Source organism: Anomaloglossus baeobatrachus, chromosome 10 (genome assembly GCF_048569485.1).
Source record: "Anomaloglossus baeobatrachus isolate aAnoBae1 chromosome 10, aAnoBae1.hap1, whole genome shotgun sequence".
Taxonomy (NCBI): domain Eukaryota; kingdom Metazoa; phylum Chordata; class Amphibia; order Anura; family Aromobatidae; genus Anomaloglossus; species Anomaloglossus baeobatrachus.
The window spans coordinates 127430334-127455849 of NC_134362.1; positions in this window are offsets into that span (position 1 = coordinate 127430334).

Sequence of the window (25516 nt, forward strand, 5' to 3'; positions counted from 1 at the left end):
CGATGTTCTCGGTGTGCAGGGCACCGATACGCAGTTCGACCGGCCTGGTGATCCAGGAGATGGTGTCAGAGAGGGGTCTCCCATCCACAGAGGCAATCACTAGGGGCTTGTCGAGTGGAGTAACAGGCACCTGGTACTTGTCCACCGTGGCCTGCTGGATGAAATTGCCTGCTGCCCCGGAATCGAGGTATGCCTCAGCCGTGAACCGCGTCTCTCCCGTTGTCACTTGCACAGTCCACGTAACCGGGTCTGAGAGAGTCCCAGCACCTAGGGTGGCCTCTCCTACCAACCCTAGGCTTTGGAGTTTCCCGGCCTCTCTGGACAGGAGCGTAGCAGGTGTGTGCCCTCTCCGCAGTAAAAGCAGAGACCCTTGGCGAGCCGCTCTGCTCGACGTAGTTCAGACTGCCGCACTCGGTCGATCTGCATGGGCTCGTGGACGGGGGCCCCAGCTGTCGATGACTGAAGTACGGAGGGCTTCTGCGGAGGAGAGGAATGCCGTACCGGACGTCTCTCACGGGACACTTCCTTGGATCGCTCCTGAAACCGAATGTCCACTCGAGTCGCTAGGGCAATCAGGGCATCCAGGGTGGTCGGTACGTCACGACCCGCCAGCTCATCTTTAATTCGCCCCGAGAGTCCTTCCCAGAAGGCGGCGGTTAGGGCCTCGTTGTTCCACCCGAGTTCCGAAGCCAAGGTGCGAAACTGGATTGCGTATTGACCCACCGTCAGAGTCCCCTGACGTAACCGGAGAAGAGACGAAGCAGACGCGGAGGCGCGTCCGGGCTCATCAAAGGTGCCACGGAATGCCTGCAGGAACTCCTGGATGTTCGTGGTCACAGGATCCCCCTTCTCCCACAAGGGGTTCATGCACACCAGTGCCTCACCCTCTAGATGGGACATGATGAAGGCGACCTTGGCTTGGTCGGAGGCAAACAAATGCGGCAGCTGCGTGAAATGGAGGGAGCATTGGTTTAAGAATCCCCTGCAGGTCTTGGGGTCTCCGGCGTACCGGGGTGGTGAGGCCAAACGAAGTCTGGAAGTATCTGAAGAAGTCGCCATGGGAGCTGGAGCCATGGATTGACTAGTGGAAGCCCGGGATGTTGAAGACGTAACTGCCGCTTGTAGCGTGTTCAGGCGGGCGTCCACAGAAGACATGAATTGCAGCATGCGGGTCTGAGTCTCACGCTGGCGTTGGAGTTCCTCCTGTACGGCTGCTAGTGCTGCAGCGGGATCCATGGCCTGATCTTACTGTCAGGGCCAGGTGGACGGGCAGGCCCAGGAGGTGGATCCACTGGGCCGAACTCCTAGATGGTGGTAAGCGGTTCGGTAGCTGGAGCACTATAGGCAGCAGAACAGTCCGTGCACACGAGTATAACGGAGAAGTCCCTGGGACCACGGAGTCACTGATGGTAGTCCGGGTGACGCAGCTCAGGTTCGGAAGCCGAGAAGATGTCAGGCGGGGTCCGGAACCTTTGGAGCGAGATGACGGGTCACCGCAGGGATCCGAGATGGTACGGACTGTCAGGATGGCAGATGGACAGCGTTCGGGGTTCGGGATTCGGCAGGACCGGATGGCGAGGCAGGCACGGCTCTACAAGAGAGATAGGTGAGTATATCACAGAGACACCAGGAGACCTGACTCCTAGCTTAAGAAACACGAAGATCAGGCCCCGCCCCCTTGGACATTAAACCCCTTTATACCCTGTACCTGTTTGCATCATTTCCTGTTAATGGACGCTGGCCCTTTAAGAAAGGGTCAATGACCGCGCGCGCGCCCTAATGCGCATGCGCGCGGCCCGAGTGCCAGAAGCCAGAGCAGGAAGCTGCGAGGAGGAAGCAGCAGGGCCGGGCTGGGGCTGAGAAGCCGACGGGCGCCGGGAGCGGGGACCAGGACGCCGGGGACGCGCCGGCAATGGATGCTGGAGAGCGGGGAGCGGCGGTGACCGGACCGAGGAACCGGGAAGCGAGGCAGGGGAGCCGGGGAGCGTGACAGGTGAGCCGGAGGGCAGCGCAGGGGACCCGGGGAGCGTGACATATATGCTTTGTGTCAACATACAATAATCAATGGGAGGATATTAGGGTAATATTACGCAAACACTGGCCTGTTCTGATGACAGAGGCAGCATTGAAATTGGCGCTCCCCAAATATCCAGCATTGACAGCTCGCAAAAATCGTAACCTGAAGGATTATTTGGTGCAGAGCCATTATGCTCCCAAAAATCCTCTTCCCTTCAATATTGGACCACCTCGATGGGGATGTTTCCCTTGTGGAACATGCCTATCGTGTCGTAACATCGTGAGGGCAAAGACCTTTGTGTCAGTGGATGGGAATAGGACTTTTGATATCAGACACTTCATTAGCTGCAGCACAGAATATGTTATTTACGCAGCCGGATGCGGATGTGGATTAACCTATGTGGGTTTAACATCCAGACAGTTCCGCATCCGGGTGCGTGAGCATCTTAGGGATATCATTGCTGCGGAGGAGGTGTCTGATCTTGAGTCCTTGAAAACCATCCCCCGACACTTCAAGGTATATCATGCCTGCGACCCTTCCTCCTTGAAAGTAAGAGGGATCGACAAACTAAAATTGGGAAGTAGAGGTGGTAACCATAAAAAGGCGTTAGCCAAACTTGAGTGTCGTTGGATTGTCACATTGGGGACAATGACACCCTTTGGACTCAATGAAAAACTATCCTTCGCCCCGTTCCTATAAACCCTAACTGAAGTGTCCATGACTTTGCCGCTTTTTCTCTGTTTGTTTTTATGATGTGTGTCTTTTATTTTAATTATTTTTTAATTTTATATTTCATTTGTATTGTTAGTGTTTCTACCCATCTTTGACCGAGAGGGAGCCTCTTTTGATCTTTTTTCCATCGTTTTGGTGCTACATACGGATATGTGACTTTCATTGGATGATTATATCTACAATCTGAAACATCAGGACAGCATTTCTGTGACATCTTTTTACTGTTTTTTTAAGGATGAGCATGATGTTGCTCCTATATATATGTATATTTGTGATGTCATTGCGGAGAGAGATGAACCATAGTGGTTATTATATTTATATCTATTCCGCTTAAATATAAGATATGGTGTCTATGTTTTATCGCCATTGTTTGCTTCAGATCTGTTTCCTGATGACTTAGCCATATTTTCGCCGCATACCGTAATGTATATTTGCCCTTCTGTGTGCCCTTGAAAAAGATGGCCGCGTCCGTGGTGCGCGTGCGCAGTGCGGTCTCCTCCCGAGTGTGTTATGATGACGGCTTCCGGAAACGGAATGGGCGGGCTCAGTGTGACGACACTGTTGTTACCCGCGTCACTTCCGGGAATTGCCCGATGACGCACGCTCCGGACAAGACCCCGCCTCTGCACGCGACCTCAATGGACGCTAGGCATGTCCTTCTTCATTAGGACACATATAAATGGCTCCCTCCCGTCACACATCATGTCGCACTGCCCTGAGGAAGATACGAAACGCGTCGGTGTGCGGTGGCGTCCGGTCTGTTGAGGCTTCACCATGAGTAAGTAAACTATGCAGGTTATTATATGTCCACATGTGTTTTCCACAGGGAGTTTTTCTCCACATGTGTGAATTGAATATGCAGTTTCCTCTCATGGTGATTCCTCTGACCTGACTGCCTCTCTGTGTGCTCTGGGTTTTTATTCTCTTACCTGGCTTTATATATAACTGTTTGTAAATCCCTGGATCACTGCTTTGGTGTCATTTTATCTGGATCTTTTTGTATTTAATAAAGATTGTACATGATTCTTGCACCTGACTACGATTTGTAGTGTTTCCTTGAATATCTCATGGGGTATCTTCTCCCCCCCTCTTCTTGGTCTCTGGTTTGATATATGTTTCATGAGGGGTTCCCCTATATACAATGTGGAATTGGTCTGCATGTGTCCTATCCTGTTTTATAATTGCATCTAATGGATGCGGCAATTCCGGGCGGCTGCTGGGTGATATTGTTAAGGTGGTGGGCTCCCCATAACGTGGAGCTCCCCATCCTGAGAATATCAGCCTTCAGCCGTGTGGCTTTATCTTGGCTGGTATCAAAATTGGGGGGGGACTGCACGCCTTTTTTTTAAAAAATATTTACCTATTTATTTTACTGCAAGATATAGACCCGCCCAGCGGTGACTGTGATTGGTTGCACTGAGACAGCTGTCACTGAGCGTGGGGATGTCTGACTGCAACCAATCATAGGCACCGGTGGGTGGGGGAAGCAGAGAATACGAGATTGAATAATGGGCGGCCGGCATTTTCAAATCAGGAGATGCCGCCAGAGCTTTGTGACAGCCATGCAGCGCCGCATCGGTGAACGGTGAGTGAGTGAATGAGTCAGTGCGTGAGTGAGAGAGTTTGAGAGAGAGTGAGTGATTTATTTTCTGACAAGCAATGAATTTATATCACTTCTGGGCATGCTCAGAAGTAAAAACCGGAGCCGGTACATGCTTCTGGTGTTTTACACATGCCACCGGATTCGGCACGCATAGACTTTCATTATGCACCATGCCGCACAGCGCCGGACCCGTTGCTATGCAGTTTTTTGCCGCTGGCAAAAAAGTTTCTCTCTGCGTCCTGTGCACCCGCCGGAGTGACAATTTTTGCCGTATTCAGCAAAAACCAAACCGGATCAAACGCAAGTACATGCGGCACAATCCGGCGCTAATAAAAGTCTATGAGGAAAGAACGCACCCAGCGGCAAAAAAAAAAACGGATGCGTTTTTCCTGCAAAGCGCCGGATTGTGCCGCACAGCAAAAACCTGATGTGTGAACATACCCTAAGGCATGGGTCCCCAATTCCAGTCCTCAAGGGCCGCCAACAGTGCATGTTTTCAGGATTTCCTTAGTATTGCACATGTGATAATTTAATCACCTGCACAGTTTATGATACCAACACCCATGCAATGCTAAGGAAATCCTGAAAACATGCACTGTTGGCAGCCCTCGAGGACTGGAGTTGGGGAACCCTGCCCTAAGGCATCCCAGGAGAACCAGGGTGATTCTGCACCAGGTGCTCAGGACGGAGGACTGGGAAGTGGCCCTACCAGGTTGTCTGGACTCTGCCGGGTTGCTGGCATCTCTTGCTCACCGGTCTCCGCTGCGGCAGCTAAGGATATCTCTTCATCTATGACACTGGACGCCGCCTGGTTCACTGGCGCACACTCCAGTTCTGTCACCTCCACCTCAGCTCGGTTCCAGTCTCGAGCTTCAACAACTGCTGCTCCAGCCGCTTCACCTCCTCCGCCAGTAAGCTCAGTCGTGGGACCAGTCTTAAATCCGGAGCACTTCCCGGTGTTTCAGCAAGATTGAACTCCGCCATGCCGCCGTTCAGGTCGTCCCGGTTACCGCTCGCCATCTCTGCTCTGGAGCGCTCACTACCAGTTGACTCTTCACTGCTCTGACTGGATTTTCTCCCATCCGGGAGCGGAGTTGGTGTGGGTACAGCTTGTTGGCGCCAAGCCGCTACCCAGCCCACGAAGGGCGGTCTCCTCCTGACCTCTGCTCTGCACATGGCGACCGTTGTTTTCACTGACCGCCACTCTGTCTATTGTCAGAAGTCCAGTCTCACAGCGCGCACCATTTTTCAACACTCGGCAGAGCACAGGGGGCGGGGCTTATTTTCACGCTCTTTTTCAACTGCCCTCTGTATGATGCAGTTTAATTTCTGTGGTAAATTAATGGCGACTTCAGTCTCCACACAGTAAAACACAGTCTATTGAATACAGTTCTGAGACACACATTACCCGGGTATACAAGGCATGAACATCCTGTTCGTGATGCCAAAGTGACTCGCCCGCCCCATGGCCTTAGGTGATTCAGTGTCGGGCAGGACTAGTCTGGGGTAGTCAGCGGTGGCGGGGCTTGACTCCGTGACCCTGGTGGAGTCAATTAAAATATGGAGTTATAGGGGAGATGGTAATAAAGTTTATATAAGATTCGTGACGCCACCTGTGGATTGCGGCTTTGGAGTCGCGGCTGCTGGATGGGACCTCCGAGGCTGGTGTTGTGGCAGCTGAGGTTTTCCTTACTCCCCACAGGTGGAGTGGGTACCCCGGGGCAACCGTTTGTAAAGTCTATGGTGGATGTTGATGGGCCCAGGAAGAAGCAGACGACACGGGGCTTTGCAGTTAAGATGTTTTGGCTCACAATTGGTTCCAATACTGCAGCTGACCGGTTACCCCGTGGTAAGCCAGGATTCACTGTTCCGGGCCTCCGCCGATCCCGAATAGTTCAAGGGTCAGTACCGGTGAACCCCTCAATGTGCCTCCCTGGCTGTCTCACTAGTGCCGACCTTCACTAGACTGTCCTGCGCCTCCGCCTCCGCCTCCGGGCCTGTCCAAAGGGTGGCTGACCTCAGTCCTTTGTTTTCTCCCCCTTGCAGGTGATGGGTGGCAGGTTGTGGCCTCAGGTGCCTGAAGCAATCTCCCGAGCCTTCGGATTACTAAAGGGAAATGTTTTCCTCCTTTAGCCTACGGACCATCCCAGTTGTTGCGACCAGATTCCTCCACCCCGCTGTTCTTGGTGGAAGAAGTCCACGGAGGCCTCACGCACATCCGTGGCACTCTGGAAACCTTTCCTGTGTGTCACCTGGACCTAGCAGAGCCCCAGGGTCTTCACCAAAAACCAAGTCTTCTCACTCCTTTCCCTCAGCCTTTCTGTCACAGACTCCTGTCAACTGTCACTTCTCTGACAGACTGCCTACACTGCCTAGTTCAAACTTGAACTAACCGGTTTTCCTAACTGACTCCTCCTACACTCAAGCATTAAATGGGACGTAAGCATTAATGGGGTACCTTCCTTAAACCCTGACCCAGTGTGTGTCCTAACAATTGGTGTGTGCAAGTTTTGTCTGTGAACCAGTAGATGACCCCCTTCTTACCCAGGATGGGATACCACACCTCTGGCTGAGGTGCAGTACCTCTGTGGCGACGAAAGCCTCAGGGGCACCACACATTCACACAGCTGAAGAGTGGTGGACCACTATCCAGGCCGAGTTTGATAAATGGCTATCTCCACTTAACCTGGAGCCAGGGAAGGTCGTGTGCGATAACAGTGCAAACCTGTTGGCAGCCCTACGCTTGGGCCACATCACACATGTGCCTTGCGTGGCTAATGTCCTCAAACTGGTTGTACAGAAATTTCTAGCCCACTATCCCGGCTATATGTGCTTCTGCAGAAGTCATCGCTGCTGTGTGCTCACTAGATTTGAGCGAACCCCCCGCAGTTCGGCTCGCCGAACAAAACTGAATAGAGGGTACGTTTTTTGAACCTTTATCGATCTGAACTTCAAACCTTTATCAAACCTTTCCGAACCCCATTGGGAGGCCAAACGTAAGAAACAGAAAACACCTTTAGGAGGATCAAAAAGCTTCCAAAACAGCAAAAAATGTTTTATACTGCAGCACCACTGTTTTGGCATAGCGATTAGCTTTATTGGCTATTGACAGAAGAAATATACTTTGAGTCCAATGAAAAAAGTAGTTTCGGCACACTGAAACAATTAGACGGGTAATTAGAATGTGTAATGTTTCTGCAGGGGATTTTATTGCAAGGCAAGGTGAAAAAAACAAAAATCACAGACGTTTCAGCTCATTGAGCTTTTATCAAGGTGATACTATAAATGGGTATGAGGATATGGGTCATATATTAAAAAGACATTAATGTAGTTTATGATGCTTGCCTAGCAATGCAATAGAGAAATACCAGCCTTGGACGCCAGGATGTGCAGAAAAACTCAGGAAGCAAAGAGGAAAGCTTTGCTTCCTGTGTTTCCCTGCACATCCTGGCGTCCAAGGCTGGTATATCTCTTCATTGACCTCAGTCTCAGTCCCTATTTCCAGTACTACAGCAGCGTTCTGACTCTAAAGGCCCCTTTACACACTGCAACATCACTAGCGGTATCGCTGTAACGTCACCAGTTTTGTGACATAATAGCGACCTCCCCAGCGACATTGCAGTGTGTGACACGCATCAGCGACCTGGCCCCCGCTGAGAGGTCGCTGATCGCTACAAATCATTCAGGACCATTCTTTGGTCCTTTGTTTCCCGCTGCGCAGCATGTATCGGTGTGTTTGACACTGTTACAACGACATCGTTAGCGACCCAGCCCATAGGCGTGCTAGCGTTCCCTTTCCAGCGAGGTCGTTTTGCAGGTCCATATCGCTGCTGCGTTGTTGGCCAGATCTGCCTGTTTGACAGCTCACCAGCGACTGTTGGAGACTTTCCAGCGATCCCGGCCAGGTTGAGATCGCTGGTGGGATCGCTAGAAAGTCTCAGTGTGTAAAGGGACCTTTACAGTGGGATTTTGGTTTGTAACTTGTGACTCACAGGCATCTAATTGATCCTTTTTCATGTAAATTTACCATTCCTTATATTTCCACTGCTGAGACTAATCTTGGCCCTTCATACAAGATGCCTTCACAGGCACGTTTTTGCATGTAATATCACTAACTACGTTATTGGCACATTACGGTTATCTCCAGCACGCCATTTCACTTTTCCATCCGGGTATATGTTAAAGGAATACATTCCAATTGCCACATAGTGTTGGCATTCACCATTTACCTTATACACTTATATCATTGCTATTGCATTGATAGGCAAGCATCATAAGCTACTTTAATGTCTTTTTAATATATGACCCATATCCTCATACCCATTTATAGATTTATAGAATCACCATGAATAAACTTCAATGAGCTGAAATGTCGGTGTGTTTTGTTTTTTTCACCTTGACTTGCAATAAAATCCCCTGCAGAAACATTACGCATTGTCTAATTGTTTGACTGTGCCGAAACTACTTTTTTCATCGGACTCAAAGTTGTCTCTTGTCTGTACTGGCAGGAGTATGGGAGCACCAGCTTTACACTTGTCTCTCATCCACCTCTATATTTCTTCTGTGAATAGCCAAGAAAGCTAATAGCTATGCCAAAACAGTGGTGCTGCAGTGTAAAACATATTTTTGCTGTTTTGGAAGATTTTTGATCCTCCTAAAGGTGTTTTCTGTTTCTTATGTTTGGCTTCCCAATGGGGTTCGAAAAGGTTTGATAAAGGTTTGACGTTCGGATAGATAAAGGTTCAACAAATGTACCCTTTATTCAGTTTTGTTCGGCGAGTTCGCTCAAATCTAGTGAACACAAAGCAGCGATGACTTCTGCAGCAGCACATATAGGCCGGGATAGTGGGCTAGAAATTTCTGTACAACCAGTTTGAGGACATTAGCCACGCAAGGCACATGTGTGATGTGGCTCAGGGACGGGCTGCCAACAGGTTTGCACTGTTATCGCACACGACCTTCCCTGGCACCAGGTTAAGTGGAGATAGCCATTTATCAAACTCGGCCTGGATAGTGGTCCACCAATCTTCAGCTGTGTGATTGCGCTCTTCAATGCATATTAATTTCAGTACTGCCTTACTGCAATAACTTGCCCACAGGATGAAGACTGGCATTTCAATTATTAAAAATAAAAATGAGTGACAGGCCACTTGCCCCCATATCTCTGCCAGTACAGACAAGACACAGCCTGGAGACCTATCTTGAAGTCTTGAGATTTAAAAACAATTCATTCATACGGAAGGACAGTGGCATCAATTGCCTGCCCCCCATTTCCCCATGAAGTCTTCGCACAGCAGGAGGGTAAGGTGTGGTTCATGCAACACACAGGATGTGGCCTGGCATTTCCATTTGTAACAGTGAGCACACAGCGACTGTGCCTTCTGCAGCAGCGCATCCAGGCTGGAACAGTGGTCTAGAAATTTCTGTACAACCAGGTTGAGCACATGAGATATGCAAGGCACATGTGTGTTGTCACCAAGGTGTAGGGCAGCCACCAGGTTTGCAGGGTTATTGCAAACGGCCTTCCCTAGCTCCAGGTTCACTGAAGTTAGCAAGAAATCCTTAATAGTAACATCATAGTTGCTGAAAGTTTTGTGGTCAATCTATGTGGTCAAACACCTATGCATTTTTGCACCGTGTTACCAGACAGCGCCATTCTGTGGACCCTGTAAGTTCTGCACATTCCTTTTCTACTAGTCTCAATTTGCAATTGTGCATTTAAATGTATCCAAATAAATATCTTATGCACTTTGCTCATTTGTTTAATCTCTACTGCCATCTTGTAGACATTGAGAATATTGCACATTCCATTTATTTTTCTTTCAGCTTTTTTTGTTTTGTTGTGTGGGCTCTACATAAAACCTTGCATACACCAACAATTTTTTGCATCTATTTGCTGTATTTTGTATATAATTGTGTATGCATATTTATTTATATTTTGAGACGTACAACCTTCTGGATCTGTTTTGCGTGATCTCTTCTTGTTGTTGTTTTTATCTAATTCTGAATGAAAGTTGTTCTTATATATGCTGTCCTGTCTCAATACTCCATTTTCATGTAGGTTGATATATTCTCTGAGTAGAGCATATTTTTGTAACAAATAGCCATTATTGGTTTTCTCACTAGTTTCTGTATTTTTTCAGATCTCTTTGGCTATCATGGATATTAAATCCACGGACCAAGTTCGGTTGAGTAACATTGAGTCTATTTTTAATGAGGATGTCACTCAAATAGCTGTCACAGGTAATAGACATTTTTCTGAAATAAAATATACTTTGAAATATCTATTAAAAAAGTGCTTTAGAATCTGGTAGTGCAAGACCACACTAGAGAAATATCTTGTTAAGAGTGTGACGCCCCTGGACTAATCAGGTCATCACAGGGTACTGCACAATCTTTCTCTCCCAGTGCAGGACTCAACCCCCCATGGTTGTGGGTCCCCATCTTGCAGTACTGCCTCCACCAGCATCTACAAATCCTAGTCACACCTCGCACCGCACCCTGTCAGGCACACCAGTGGGCTGCTAAGCTGGAATAAGGCCACCCACCTAGGGATCAGGCAGGGAGGTGAGAGGTGACAAGTCAGTCAGCTCCAGGGGAGCAAAGTGAGAGGAAGTTCAGTGGTAGCCCTCGAGCTGTGAGGAGTTCCATGAAGCTGGGAGTTGGAGCTCCCAGGGGAAGAGCAGCCTAGGTCACAGACGGTGGTCTGGACTCGGAGGAGTTGGAGACCTAAGTGCGGAAGATTGGGACTGGGTGCTTGGATAGTCTTGGAGGATAGCCAGGAGCCTCAGTTCAATAGCCGGGCTGGGACCAGAGGCACGTCGGGGTACATGGACCCTAGGTCAGGGAGAAGTTTCAAGCAACCTGGCAATTACCTGCGGATGACAGACTGTTCCCACGAAGATCAGAGATCGGGGGCACTAGCGCAACAAGGGAGATAGGGATTTCCAAGCAAAGCAGCCCACTGAAATCCCAAGCGTGAGCTCCTGAGAGCAAGCTCCTCTGCTACTCATGGCAGGGAGCGGGGCCCGGAAAGCTCCAAGCTGACGGGCCACTTGGATACTCTAGAACTACTGTGCCAGGAGGCAGGCCACAGACCACCAGGCAGTGCTGCAGGGGACGGGACCCGGACAAGCTCCCCAAGAGGGCAGCGGCACCCAGATACTTGGTTTACTACATTGTCAGCATCTGTTTTCTTGCTGAGTGAGCTCCTGATTAGCCCCTGCAACCAGCGAGACTGCGCTTCCCCTGCACTCCATCCCACCATCCGGGGTCCCAAGGCCTTTCCCTTCCCATAGAGGGTAACGTCATCTAGCTGCCCCCCTTCTTCATTTGGGTGTGACCCTTAGCCCCCGAGTCCAGAGACCCTCGAGCCACGAGCAGTGACATCCGGATCTGAGCAGTTCGAAAGCTGCTGGAGCGGTACATCCCGAAAATGTTGGCGTCACGAACAGGATTCGGACAGGACCCACTAACCTGGGTGATGTGCGCCTTAGAATCCAAGCTGCAGTGTCAAAATCCCGTTACCGCTAGTTTCCGCCATCTTTGGCACCAAAACACCATCTCTCAGACCAAAAGCACACGAAGCTGAAGCCCTGCCCTTCGTCCTGAGAGAGTGTCCAGAACCGGAAGTTCCCAGAGTGCCCCACCGCAAAAGTGAATGGCTAGTGAAAACCAAGGGGGCGTGACGGGATATTGCAGCGGAAGTGAAGCAGGGACGCCAGGACTCTGCCGTAAAGTTCCTGGGCACCGCAGAGGCAAGATGGCGGCAGCACGAGAATGGTCACCAGAGCGTGCTGCTCCTGAGACCATGGCCTGGATAGAGCAGGTGACCGAGCAACTCTGCAGGAGGATGCGGACGCAGTTCCTCTTTATTTTGGATCATTGGAGGGAAGAGATGAGGAGCCTGGCAATGGCGGTGCAAGCCTGTGAGATAGAAGTCCCTCGCGAGGAGCAGGTAAGCAGTAGAGATGAGCCCCTCCCTAGAGTTCGAGATCGGTTCGGTTCGTCGAACGGAGGACAAGTTCGTCGAACGTTCAACGATCCAATTCGAACCCCATTGAAAACAATAGCAGGCAAACAAAAACACATGCAAACACATAGAAAACACCTTCTAACGTGTCCAAAACGTGACAAACAACTCAAAAGACACCACAAACACATGGAAAAGTGACAAGGACATATACTCATGGGAAAACAAAAGAGCTGGACGAGTAAAAAGAGGAGGAGACACAGATATAGGCATGTCATGCCCTTGTAAATACATGTAAAACACAGCAAGGGGACTCCAAGCAGAGTCTCCCTTTTTTCCAAAAATTGGACCACACACACCACTTCAGTGGCATCACTTGTGTTCCAGTTGCAAACTTGACATGTTGATTTGCATCAAGCACATTCAAAAATACGCCAGCCTTTACTCTCCCCAGGATGACAACGGGGTAGAAAAGTCCTTGCTGATCCATGACTTGTTCATCTTGATGAACGTTAGTCTGTCCATTTTGTCACTGGACAAGACGCGTGCGCTTATCTGTCAACACACACCCAGCAGCACTGAAGACACGTTCCGAGACAACGCTGGCTGAGGGACACGACAAGATCTCCAAGGCGTAAGTGACGCGCTCAGGCCACTTTTCAAGATTGGAAGCCCAAAATGAGCAAGGCTCCAGTTGCACAGTCAATGCATCGATGTTCATTTGGAGATACTCCTGTATCATCCTCTACAGCCGTTGACTATGTGAAAGACTTCTTGTCTCTTGTGGCCTTGCAAAGGATGGTCTAAAAAAATTATGGAACGATTCCATAAAATTGCTGTTACCACCAGATACGGTGTTGCTGGTACGGTTTGACTGATGATGACGAGACAGTCCCATGCTTGGCAAGTTACAACTGGGAGATACACTGTGTGCACCACTGGTGTTTGGTGGAAAAGCCGAGCTAAGATTGCATAACAGCTTCTGCTGATACTCCTGCATACGTGCATCCCTTTCTATGGCTGGAATTATTTCGCCAAATTTGGACTTGTACCGGGGATCTAAGAGTGTGGCAACCCAGTAGTCATCACTACTTCTAATTCGGACAATCCGAGGGCCATGTTGTAGGTAGTGCAGCAAGAAGGCGCTCCTGTGGCTTGCACATCCATTCGGACCAAGTCCTTGCTGTGTTTGTGGCGGCAAGGTGATAACCGTGCTTCCTTCCTCTGACATCTCCCCCCAACCTCGAACAAACGAAATTTTACCAAGGTCTCCCTCATCTGCTGAGTCTTCCATGGCCATCGACAGTTCGTCCTCCATTTCTTCATTGGCTCCTGCACCTTCCTCAACGGTTTGGCTGCTACCATGCGCCCTTGTTAATCCCTCTCCCCCACTGTCCCATGCCTGCCGCCTTGGTGATGATGAACGTCTGGACCTTGTAGATCTTGGTACCCCTTCCGCATATGACACCTCCTGTACTTCCTCCCCTTCATCTTGTTCCACCCCCTGACTCTGTATAGTGTTTAGCGTGTGCTCCAGCATGTAAATGACTGGAATTGTCATGCTGATAATTGGATTGTCAGCGCTAAACATATTTGTCGCCATGTCGAAACTGTGCAGAAGGGTGCATAGGTCCTTGATCTGAGACTACTCCAGCAGCGTGATCTGCCTCACCTCTACACTGCATCTCGTTGGCCCAGGCTATACGTCATAATGTATTCCACCAGGGCTCGGTGGTGCTGCCACAGTCGCTGCAACATGTGGAGAGTCGAATTCCAGCGTGTCGCCACATCGCATTTCAGGCGGTGAACCGGCAGGCCGAAAGACTTCTGGAGCGGTGCAAGTCGGTCAGCTGCTCCGGTTGAACGGCGGAAGTGAGCAGAGAGTGACTGTGCCTTGTGCCGAAGCCCATCTAGGCTAGGATAGTGTGTTAAAATTGCTGAACAACAAGGTTCAACACGTGAGCCATACAAGGCACCTGTGTCACCTTGCCCCGGCGAAGGGCCGCACCCAGGTTTGCAGCATTGTCACACACGGCCTTCCCTGGTTGCAGGTTGAGTGGAGACAACCATTTATTAAACTCGCTCTCCAGAGCTGACCACAATTTCTCAGCTGTGTGACTCTTACTTCCCAGACATTTCAACATAAAGACCGCCTGATGCTGTTGAGCTCTGTTGTCAGCATAGTAAGGAGGTGTGCGGGATTCCTTGTGCGCAGTTACAATGTGGGTGGCCTGACCAGACAGGCTTTGGGCGGAGGTGGAGGACCCAGACGAGGTTGAGGAGGCAGAAGCAGTGGGAAGGAACTTGGACAGACAGAGGATTGACGCCCAAGTTGTGGGGACGGCAAAACTTGTACAGCAGACCCTTCTCCATCTCTCACCATAGTTACCCAGTGCCCAGTCAGCGACATGTAACGCCCCTGTCCATGCTTACTGGTCCAAGTATCAGTGGTGAAATGCACCCTGTTACACACAGAGTTTCTGAAGGAAGCGGTGATGTTGTATGCGACATGCTGGTGTAGCGCAGGCACGCCTTTCTTGGAGAAGTAGTGGTGACTGGGCATCTGGGACTGGGGCACGGCGACCGACATAAGGTTTCAAAAATCCTTTGTGTCCACCAGGCGGAAAGGCAGCATTTCTGTAGCCAACAGCTTGCAGAGGGTAAAAGTCAACCTCTTAGCTTTGTCATGGCTAGGAGGAAATGGTCTTTTAATTGTCCACATCTGAGGTACCGAGATCTGGCTGCTGTGCGGAGATGGCGTTGAGTAGGGTGTCCCTGGAAAACTGCTGGTCTGTAAGGAAAGTGCAGGCGGAGACATGATGTTGCCTTCATCCAAAGTTGGTGCTCTCGATGTCTGAGAGAGCTCTACACCAGCACCTGTTTCCCCTTCCAAAACAACTGACGACCTGCTAATCAAGTTGCCTGTTGCGTGGGTTTCCTCCGGGTTCTCCGGTTTCCTCCCACACTCCAAAGACATACAGATAGGGAATTTAGATTGTGAGCCCTGATGGGGACAGTGTTGTCAATATGTGTAAAGCGCTGTAGAATTAATAGCGCTATATAAATGAATAAATATTATTATTATTAAAGAGGTGGAAGGTGTGCGTGGAAAAGCATGTGTGACAGCTGTCCCCACAGTTATAGAGGATGAAGAGCACGCGGATACACTTGAAGGGGCAGACGGTGGTCGTCTCACTCCGCTAGGCCGCATTGTAGCACAGTGAGCTTCCCACTGGGACTTATGCTTGTTATTCATGTGACGGTTCATGGACGAAGTAGTCAAACTAGTGAGTTTTTGGCCTATACTTACATATTGGCGACAAATCTTACAGATCACATGAGTTGGGTGATCCTTTGCGATGTCAAAAAAGGACCAGGCTAGGCAACTATTAAAGCTCATGCGACCTGCAGAGCCACCCCAACTTGTGCTCAGAGGCAGGGTTGTGGCAGAGGATGCAGTTGTTGACGTGCTTCTAGTACTCCGTCTTTGTCCAGGAAGGCGCAAGCTAACCTAGTCGTCAGTCGCATCCTCCTCCACCGCCTCTGCTGACCTCCTCGAGTGCCTGACTGTGGGTTGACAGTAAGTGGGATCTACAACCTCATCACCAACCTATGTGTTTGCACTCCCCTTGCCCTCAGACCTAACCTCTTCCTGCCCTGACTGAATAGTTAAGATGTCATTCCAATCAGGTATCTGAGTCTCATCGTCATCAGTATGTTCCTCATTGTCTCCACCAAGTGGTGTTACAGTTTGGGAATGAGGGTCTACATTATGCTCCGAAACTTGGTCATCAGGGTCTGAATCTGACTCACAAACCTTCTGGGCATCACTGCAGATCATTTCCTGGTCTGTACTCACTGTAGCTTGGGAGCAGACCTCTGATTCCCAGGCTATAGTGTGACTGAACAGCTCTGCAGACTCACCCATCTCTGTTACACCATACTCTGAAGGGCGGGTGGAGACTTGAGAGCTGGTAGAAAGCAAGTGCGATTGGGGTGACAACTCAGAGGACTGTTGTTTTTTAGATGTTGAAGTTGAGGTGGAGGAGAGGCCACTTGTTGGAGCACTTGAGATCCATTCAAGCATGTTCTTTTTTGTGCATCATCTACCTTTGTTAGAGTTGTTCGGTTGCCTAAAAAAGGATCACATCAGATTGTCCATGGAAAGTAGTAGACATCTTACTTTTGCTGGAAGATGGCCTTTCTTCAGCAGATGTTACTGTAGCTTTACCACCTACCCCACGGACACAAACTTTTTTTCCCTTTCCAACACGCCTGTTCCCCTTTCCACCAGCTTCTGTCCTTTTGCCACTCATTTTGTTTGTGACCAGATTGGACACTTAAAATGTCGTAGCAAAAATGGAGAGGTTGTGTACAATGCAGAGGTGGTCTAGCTTTGACAGCTGAAGAACCAACACTGACTATCACAGACAATGAAACTATGGCCCTAAAACTGGCAGCACTTTTTGCAATTCAAAATAGCGTAGCAAAAATGGAGATGTGGTGTACAATGCAGAGGTGGTATAGCAAAATTGTCAGCAGAGGAACCCTAACGTAGTATCCCAGACAATGAAAGTATGCCCCTAAAAATGGAAGCACTTTTGGCAATTAAAATTGCGTAGCACAAATGGACAGGTGCTGTACAATGCAGAGGTGGTATAGAAAAATTGTCAGCAGAGGAACCCTAACGTAGTATCCCAGACAATGAAAGTATGCCCCTAAAAATGGCAGCACTTTTGGCAATTAAAATTGCGTAGCAGAAATGGAGATGTGGTGTACAATGCAGAGGTAGTATAGCTAAATTGTCAGCCGAGGAACCCTAACATAGTATCCCAGACAATGAAAGTATGTCCTTAAAAATGGCAGCACTTTTGGCAATTAAAATTGCGTAGCAAAAATGGACAGGTTGTGTACAATGCAGAGGTGGTCTAGCTTTATTGACAGCTGAAGAACCAACACTGACTATCCCTGACAATGAAAATATGGCCCTAAAAGTGTCAGCACTGTTTGCAACTAAAATTGCGTTGCAAAAATGGACAGGTGTGTAGAATGCACAGGTACTGTAGCTTGCTGGTCAGCAAAGGAACACTAAGTTAGTATCCCAGACAATTTTAGTATACCACTAAAAGTGTCAGCACTGTTTGCAATTGAAATTGCGTAGCAAAAATGGACAGGTGTGTAGAATGCACAGGTGCTGTAGCTTGCTGGTCAGCAAAGGAACACTAAGTTAGTATCCCAGACAATTTTAGTATGCCACTAAAAGTGTCAGCACTGTTTGCAATTAAAATTGCATAGCAAAAATGGACAGGTGTGTAGAATGCACAGGTGCTGTAGCGTGCTGGTCAGCAAAGGAACACTAAGTTAGTATCCCAGACAATTTTAGTATGCCACTAAAAGTGTCAGCACTGTTTGCAATTAAAATTGCATAGCAAAAATGGACAGGTGTGTAGAATGCACAGGTGCTGTAGCTAGCTGGTCAGCAAAGGAAGCCCCACTTTCTATCCCTGCCAATTAAACAATGCCCCAAGGATTTGCCTGAGCTGATGTAGCCAGACACTGTGATATAAACCCCTGCACAGCGTTGGCACAGATCTGCCTAGCAACAATGGCTATGAACGGCTGTAATGCAGCCCTGAAAAGGGCTGAAATTAAAATTAATCCCTAATCCCTAAAGAGCTGTGTAGGTTGTACTGTATGTCTATAGCGCACACAGCAGCAGCAGCGGGAGTGGGAGCTGTGACTGTCACCCACCCGCAGCAGACAGATAATGGGGGCGATGGGGAAAATGGCGTGTCTTATAAGGCAATGACATGTGACATGCACAGCCTATGACACATGCCCTTTTTTGTCTGGCAAAAATCCACTTTGCTGTGTGTGTGTGATTTGATGACAGCCTGGCCCGCCCCACTGTACGCGCGGTTAGGAAAAAAAAAAAAATAGCGATCGCCATTCTTTCAGCACTCAGCAGCAGCACTGATCTAAACCCCGTCCCCCCCACACACTATACGCTGAATTTTGATATCATGATTCACAATGACTCACACTATTACAGTGAAAAGCCAGCTAGTAACTAGCTACGCTTTTTGGTGATCGAACCGTTCTCGAACGTAACTCGAACTGCCAAACTTTAAGCAAATCGTTAGAGTTCGTAGAAAGACTCTAACACCCCAAAAAATCACTCGAACATGAAATTGGCAAACCGTTTGACTCGAACATCGCTCAACTCTAGTAAGCAGCTACCCAGTCCCGGCTGACCCAGCCTATATGGCTGCGCAATCCTGTTTTCCCCCGCCCGCTGCAAGCACTCCGCCACTGTCACCCTCATCCTCGGCAGATGCCGAGCTGCCAACCCCAACACCGGCAGTGGAACCTCCAGTCCCCGTTTGGGAGAAGCAGATTGCAGAGGCCTTGACCCTACCATCTGACCAGGCCACGACAGCGTTAATCCCAGCACCAGCCCGACCAGACTTGGCTGTATCACCGGGCCCGTACCCCAATACGGAGCACCCGGACTCTGCATCCCCAGCTGCGGAGCAGTCTGTTTCTTCATCTACCAAGGCAGAGGCGGAGCCTGTGGGGATGCCAGCTCCATCGCCGCGTGGCATCCCAGCGGCTGCTGGGGCCGCAGAAGTGCACTTACGACCCATACCAGTAAGGAAGGGGAGGCCGGATGCTGACTACCCCTACTGGGAAAGACAACAGCAAAAGCTGCATCTGGAAATGACGACCCGAGAACAGCGACGACGGGAGATTTCTGCCTGCACCAAACAAGAAAAAGAACGTCAGAGGAATGCCACCTTCCGAGTCAGAGGGCCACGGCACTGTGGTCTTGTAGAGCGGTTTGACCCTGACCAGGGATGGGGTTCATCTGAGAAGCGGGCCTCATGGCTGGGGTGTTTGTGTTCCGACGAGATGTGGCACATCACCACCCTAGGCGGAATCTGGAAGCGAGAGACATGGTGTCCTATACCCAGCATTGTGGAGAGCGGGGCTGGTACGTGACCACAGGGAATCATGGTCACGGGACCCTGCTATGAAATGTGTTAATTCTGTGTTTTCCTTTTATTGTTTTTCTTAGTTTGTTAATTTCCTGAAAAATAATAAGTAAAGTTTTGAAAATGTTGCTAATGTTTTGAAAAATGAAAATGTTGATTATCCGGGAAAGTCACCTGATTTACTGCCAAATATCTAAAGTTAAAATATAGACCATGGCTGCGGGACTGGCAGCGGCCAGCACGAACTTGTGCTCTTTGTATATAGTTGCGCCCAGTGCGCCCACCAGAGTCGTCTTTTTTTTGTGCCAGACATCTGTTTGTTCCCTCCCCCCACAAAATTGATGTAACCTGTTACTAAAATAAAGGTATTTTTTAGGCTACTGCTCAGTGAGTGCCCTGCGCTTTTATATTTTTTGAGAGTCATCTTTTATGCCTCCAGGACTTCAACCCTGTCATGGAATCAAGTAGGAAGCGGCGGGCTTCAGGTTGTTTGGGTGGCGGGTTGAAGGGAGAAGGACAATGGCAATGGACTGTCGAAGGAAGGTGCTGCAGTGCAGTAGGCTGAGCCGCCGACTACCGTCTCAACTGGTAGCGTTCCCAAGGTTCTTTAATAAAAATGAACTTTAAGAGTTTTTAAAGTTACGCTTAAATAATGTGCCTCCCCTGTGAGGGAAGAGAAATTGTTTATTAAACTTGTTATCTTTCTCTTTTTCTAGTTAACAAAGTAAACCTCTGGATTTCCTGTAGCTCGGGGACGAGCTACGTTTAACCAAGGGGGAATGTGACGCCCCTGGACTAGTCAGGTCATCACAGGGTACTGCACAATTTTTCTCTCCCAGTGCAGGACTCAACCCCCCATGGTTCTGGGTCCCCATCTTGCAGTACTGCCTCCATCAGCATCTACAAATCCTAGTGACACCTTGCACCACACCCTGTCAGGCACACCAGTGGGCTACTAAGCTGGAATAAGGCTGCCCACCTAGGGATCAGGCAGGGAGGTGGAAGGTGACAAGTCAGTCAGCTCCAGGGGAGCAAAGTGAGAGGAAGTTAAGTGGTAGCCCTCGAGTAGTGAGGAGCTCGGGGAAGCTGGGAGATGGAGCTCCCAGGGGAAAAGCAGCCTAGGTCGCAGACGGTGGTCTAGACCCAGAGGAGTCGGAGACCCGGTCGCAGGAGATTGGGACTGGATGCTTGGCTAGTCTTGGAGGAAAGCTGTCACGCTTCCCGGTCCCCTGGTCCCGTTCTCCGGTCCCCGTGGCCCGCTCCCCGCTCCCCGGCGGCGTCCCCTGCTCACCACTCCGGTCCCGGCCTCCTCTTCCCCGCCTGCGGCCTCCATGCGTCCAGCTCCCCGCTCCCGGCGCTCCTCTGCGACGTGGGACTCCCAGCCGGGCGCTCCTGCTTCCTCCTCACCGCTTCCTGGACTGGCTTCTGGCACACGGGCCTCGCGCATGCGCATTAGGGCGCGCGGTCATTGACCCTTTCTTAAAGGGCCAGCACCCAGAAACAGGATATTGCATAGACAGGTACAGGGTATATAAGGTTTCTCTTTCCTGGTGGGCGGGGCCTGTTCTACGTGTTTAGCAAGCTAGTGTTCAGGTCCCCGTAGTGCTTTGCCCTGTGCTTTGCCTTGTATTAACTCTGTCCTGTCTCGTAGAGCCTGTCCTGCCACGCCAGTCGCTCCGAACCAAGTCCATCCCTGGACCCTGACGGTGACTTCGGCGGATGTCCCACCACCTCTGCAGCTCCGCCAGTCTCCAGTCCCTGACTCCGTTCGGTGACCCGTTCCATCGCTCAGCTGGTTCCGGATCCCGCCTGACCCTACAACCCGGCCTCGGACCCTGAGCCTCGTCACTCGGACTACCGTCCAGAACTCCGTGGGTTCAGCATCATCCACCTTTCCTGCTCCTCTACGGACTGTCCAGCTACCTATAGTGCTTCGGCTGCCGTGCATCAGGACCCTCTGGCGGGGGACCGGCCTGGCTGCCTCCTCAGGGGAAATCGGTGTACGGTCCAGTGCTTCCACCACCCGGACGTAACAGCTAGAACAGGCCATGGATCCCGCCGAAGCACTAGCGGCCTTGCAGCAGGAACTCACGCAACAGCGCGAGACCCAGACCCGCATGCTGAACTTCATGTCTTCTGTGGATACCCGCCTGAACACGCTACAAGCGACGGCCACATCCTTGGCATCTCAGGTTTCCACCGTACAATCCACGGCCACAGCTCCCGTGGCAGCCTCCTCGGATGCTTCCAGACTTCGTTTGGCCTCACCACCCCGGTACGCCGGAGATCCCAAGACCTGCAGGGGATTCATCAATCAATGCTCTCTCCATTTCAAGCTGCTGCCGCACCTTTTTGCCTCTGACCAAGCCAAGGTCGCGTTCATGATGTCCCATCTAGAGGGAGAGGCACTGGCCTGGATGAACCCCTTGTGGGAGAAGGAGCATCCGGTAACCACCAACATCCAGGAATTCCTGCAGGCATTTCGTGGCACCTTTGACGAGCCCTGACGCGCCTCCGCGTCTGCCTCATCTCTCCTCCGGCTACGTCAGGGGACTCTGACGGTGGGCCAATATGCCATTCGTTTTCGCACCTTGGCTTCGGAACTCGGGTGGAACAATGAGGCCCTAACCGCCGCCTTCTGGGAGGGACTCTCGGGTCGTATTAAAGATGAGCTGGCTGGTCGTGACGTGCCGTCCACCCTGGATGCTCTGATTGCCCTAGCGACTCGAGTGGATCTTCGCTTTCAGGAACGATCCAAAGAAGTGTCCCGCGAGAGGCGTCCGATACGGCACTCCTCCCCACCACAGAAGTCCATCGCTCCCCAGTTGGCGTCACCTGGCGTGTCTACCTCCGAGCCCATGCAGACTGCCCGCCTGAAGCAGTCAGAACAACGCAGAGCAGAACGACTAGCAAAGGGTCTCTGCTTCTACTGCGGTGATGGCACACACCTGCTACGCTCTTGTCCCGAGAAGCCGGGAAACTCCAAAGCCTAGGCTTGGTAGGAGAGGCCACCCTAGGTGCTGGGACTCTCTCAGACTCCGTTACCTGGATTATTCAAGTCACTACAGAAGAGACCCGGTTCACGGCAGAGGCGTATCTCGATTCCGGAGCAGCAGGCAACTTCATCCAGCAGGCCACGGTGGATAAGTACCAGGTGCCTGTCCTCCCACTAGAGAAATCGCTGGTGATCGCCTCTGTTGATGGGAAACCCCTCTCTGACACCGTCTCACTGATCACCAAGCCTGTGGAAGTACGGATCGGTGCTCTGCACACCGAGAAGATCACCTTCTATGTCCTCCCGCGCATGTCTCATCAGATCCTGCTGGGACTTCCATGGTTACGGACACACGAACCATCAGTCAGCTGGAGTACAGGTGAAATCACCCGATGGGGCTCCTCGTGTCATGAGAGATGTCTGAAATCCATCCAGCCCGTCCGACGCCCTCCGGTTCCAGAGTCTCTACCAGGACTGCCTTCTGCCTACCGGTCCTTCACGGACGTGTTTGACAAAAAGGAGTCAGAGGTGCTACCGCCTCATCGTCCCTACGACTGTGCCATCGAGTTACTGCCAGGAACTACGCCTCCTCGAGGACAGATATACCCCTTGTCCCCTGCTGAAACACGAGCTATGTCTGCCTATATCACCGAGAGCCTAGCTAAGGGGTTCATTTGGAGGTCCTCGTCCCCTGCCGGAGCAGGGTTTTTCTTCGTCAAGAAGAAGGAAGGTGATCTGTGCCCTTGCATTGACAACCGGGGATTAAACCAGATCACCGTAAAGAACAAATACCCTCTGCCGCTTATCCCCTGTGAGGTAGCGTGGTCGGCTGCACGGCAGAAGACACGGGATCCAGGCACCAATGGTCACAGCACACGGTTTATTACACAAACCAAAAGTCCAACAACAATATACATGTGCTCCCCGGGCAGACACTCAGGGAGTTGTGTTCACTCCCTCACACTAAGGCCCCACGCCCATGATCCTGTTTCCTTTTAACCCTCCTTTCAGCCTGCAGGGAAACAGCATAAACCCTGGAGTGGAGTTGCTTTCTATGCATGGAGTGAGCACAACCGGGGCGAGACGTACCGGCCGTCATAGATAACCCCGGTCACAGTCTGACACACCCCCCCTCAGTTCAAGCAAGTGGGGTTGAACTCTCACCATCAAACATGGGCCGCGGGACAAGGCATTGGCGTTGCCCTGCAACCTACCGGCCCGGTGTTCACCCGTAAACCAGAAGTTCTGCAGAGAAAGGAACCACCGGGTAACCCGGGCATTCCGTTCCTTGGCGGACCTCATCCAGACCAGCGGAGAGTGATCAGTCACCAAGCGAAACTGTCGTCCCAGCAGGTAATAGCGTAGGGACTCCAAGGCCCACTTAATCGCCAGGCACTCCTTCTCCACTACGCTATAATTACGCTCGGGAGGGGTGAGCTTCCTGCTTAAGAAGGTGACGGGGTGTTCCTCCCCCTGAACCACCTGAGACAGCACTGCCCCCAGGCCGACCTCCGAGGCGTCAGTCTGTACTATGAACTCCTTCCGGAAATCAGGGTTGATAAGAACGGCTGTCCGCACAGGACCCCCTTCAGGGCCCGGAATGAGTCCTCGGCCTGCTGAGTCCAGCGCACCATGACGGACTTCTTGCCTTTGAGAAGGTCCGTCAAGGGGGCTGATAGTCCCGCAAAATTTTTTACAAACCTCCTGTAGTACCCCACGATACCCAGGAAGGCCCTAACCTGCTTCGTGGTCAGGGGTCTAGGCCACTTCTGGATCGCCTCAACTTTGTTAATTTGGGGCTTAATCACTCCTTGGCCTATTACGTAGCCCAAGTAGCGGGCTTCCGTGAGCCCCAACGCACATTTCTTGGGATTGGCTGTCAGTCCGGCTGTTCGTAGCACGTTCACCACCGCTTGTACCTGTTCCAAGTTGGTCTGCTACTCAGAGCTGTAAATAATGATGTCATCAAGGTACGCTGATGCATACGCCTGGTGGGGTTCCAGCACCAGGTCCATCAACCTCTGGAACGTGGCCGGAGCGCCATGTAACCCAAAAGGCAAGACAACATAGTGGAAGAGACCCTCCGGCGTAACAAAAGCGGTTTTCTCCTTGGCAGACTCCGTCAGTGGCACCTGCCAGTACCCCTTGGTCAGGTCGAGCGTGGTGAAATATCGCGCCTGTCCCAGCCTATCAATCAGCTCATCCACCCGGGGCATGGGGTATAGATCGAACTTGGATACTTCGTTCAATCTCCTAAAGTCGTTGCAGAACCTTAAGGAGCCATCGGGTTTTGGTATTAGGACAATGGGACTAGCCCATTCACTCCGGGATTTTTCGATGACCCCGAGGCGTAGCATCGTCTTCACTTCCTCTGATATGGCTTGTCTTCGAGCCTCCGGCACTCGGTATGACTTCAGGCGTACCTTCAGGTGAGGCTCGGTGACAATGTCATGTCGTATCAGACTGGTCCTACCAGGCAGTTCGGAGAAGACATCAGGGTTCTGCTGAACCAGCCGTCTGGCCTCTCACCTCTGTTGCTTGGTGAGGGCTTCTCCAATCCTTACTTCCGGTTCGTTCTCTCCAGAAGTCGCTGGAGCCGGGTTTGAATGACCCGAAGAGGAGGGAGATGGAGAAAAAGCAACCATCAGGCTTTCCCGTTCCTGCCAAGGTTTTAATAGGTTGACATGGTATATTTGTTCAGGTTTCCGCCTACCGGGCTGCAATACCTTATAGTTGACCACCCCGACTCTTTCCTTTATCTCGTAGGGGCCTTGCCACTGAGCCAGGAATTTACTCTCCGCCGTGGGGATCAATACCAACACCCGATCCCCGGGGTTAAAGGTCCGCACGGTGGCTTGTCTATTGTAGTGGCCGCTTTGCGCGGCCTGAGCCTCCTGTAAATGCTCCTTCACAAGTGGCATGACCGCGCTTATGCGGTTCTGCATTCCTAAAATGTGTTCAATCACACTTTTATGGGGGGTGGGCTCTTGCTCCCATGTTTCCTTTGCCAGGTCCAACAATCCCCGGGGATGTCGCCCGTATAACAACTCAAAAGGCGAAAACCCCGTGGATGCCTGTGGCACCTCTCGGATGGCAAACATCAAATAGGGAAGCATCATATCCCAGTCTTTCCCGTCTTTGGAAATCACCCTTTTGAGCATGGTTTTCAGGGTTTTATTGAATCATTCCACTAAACCGTCCA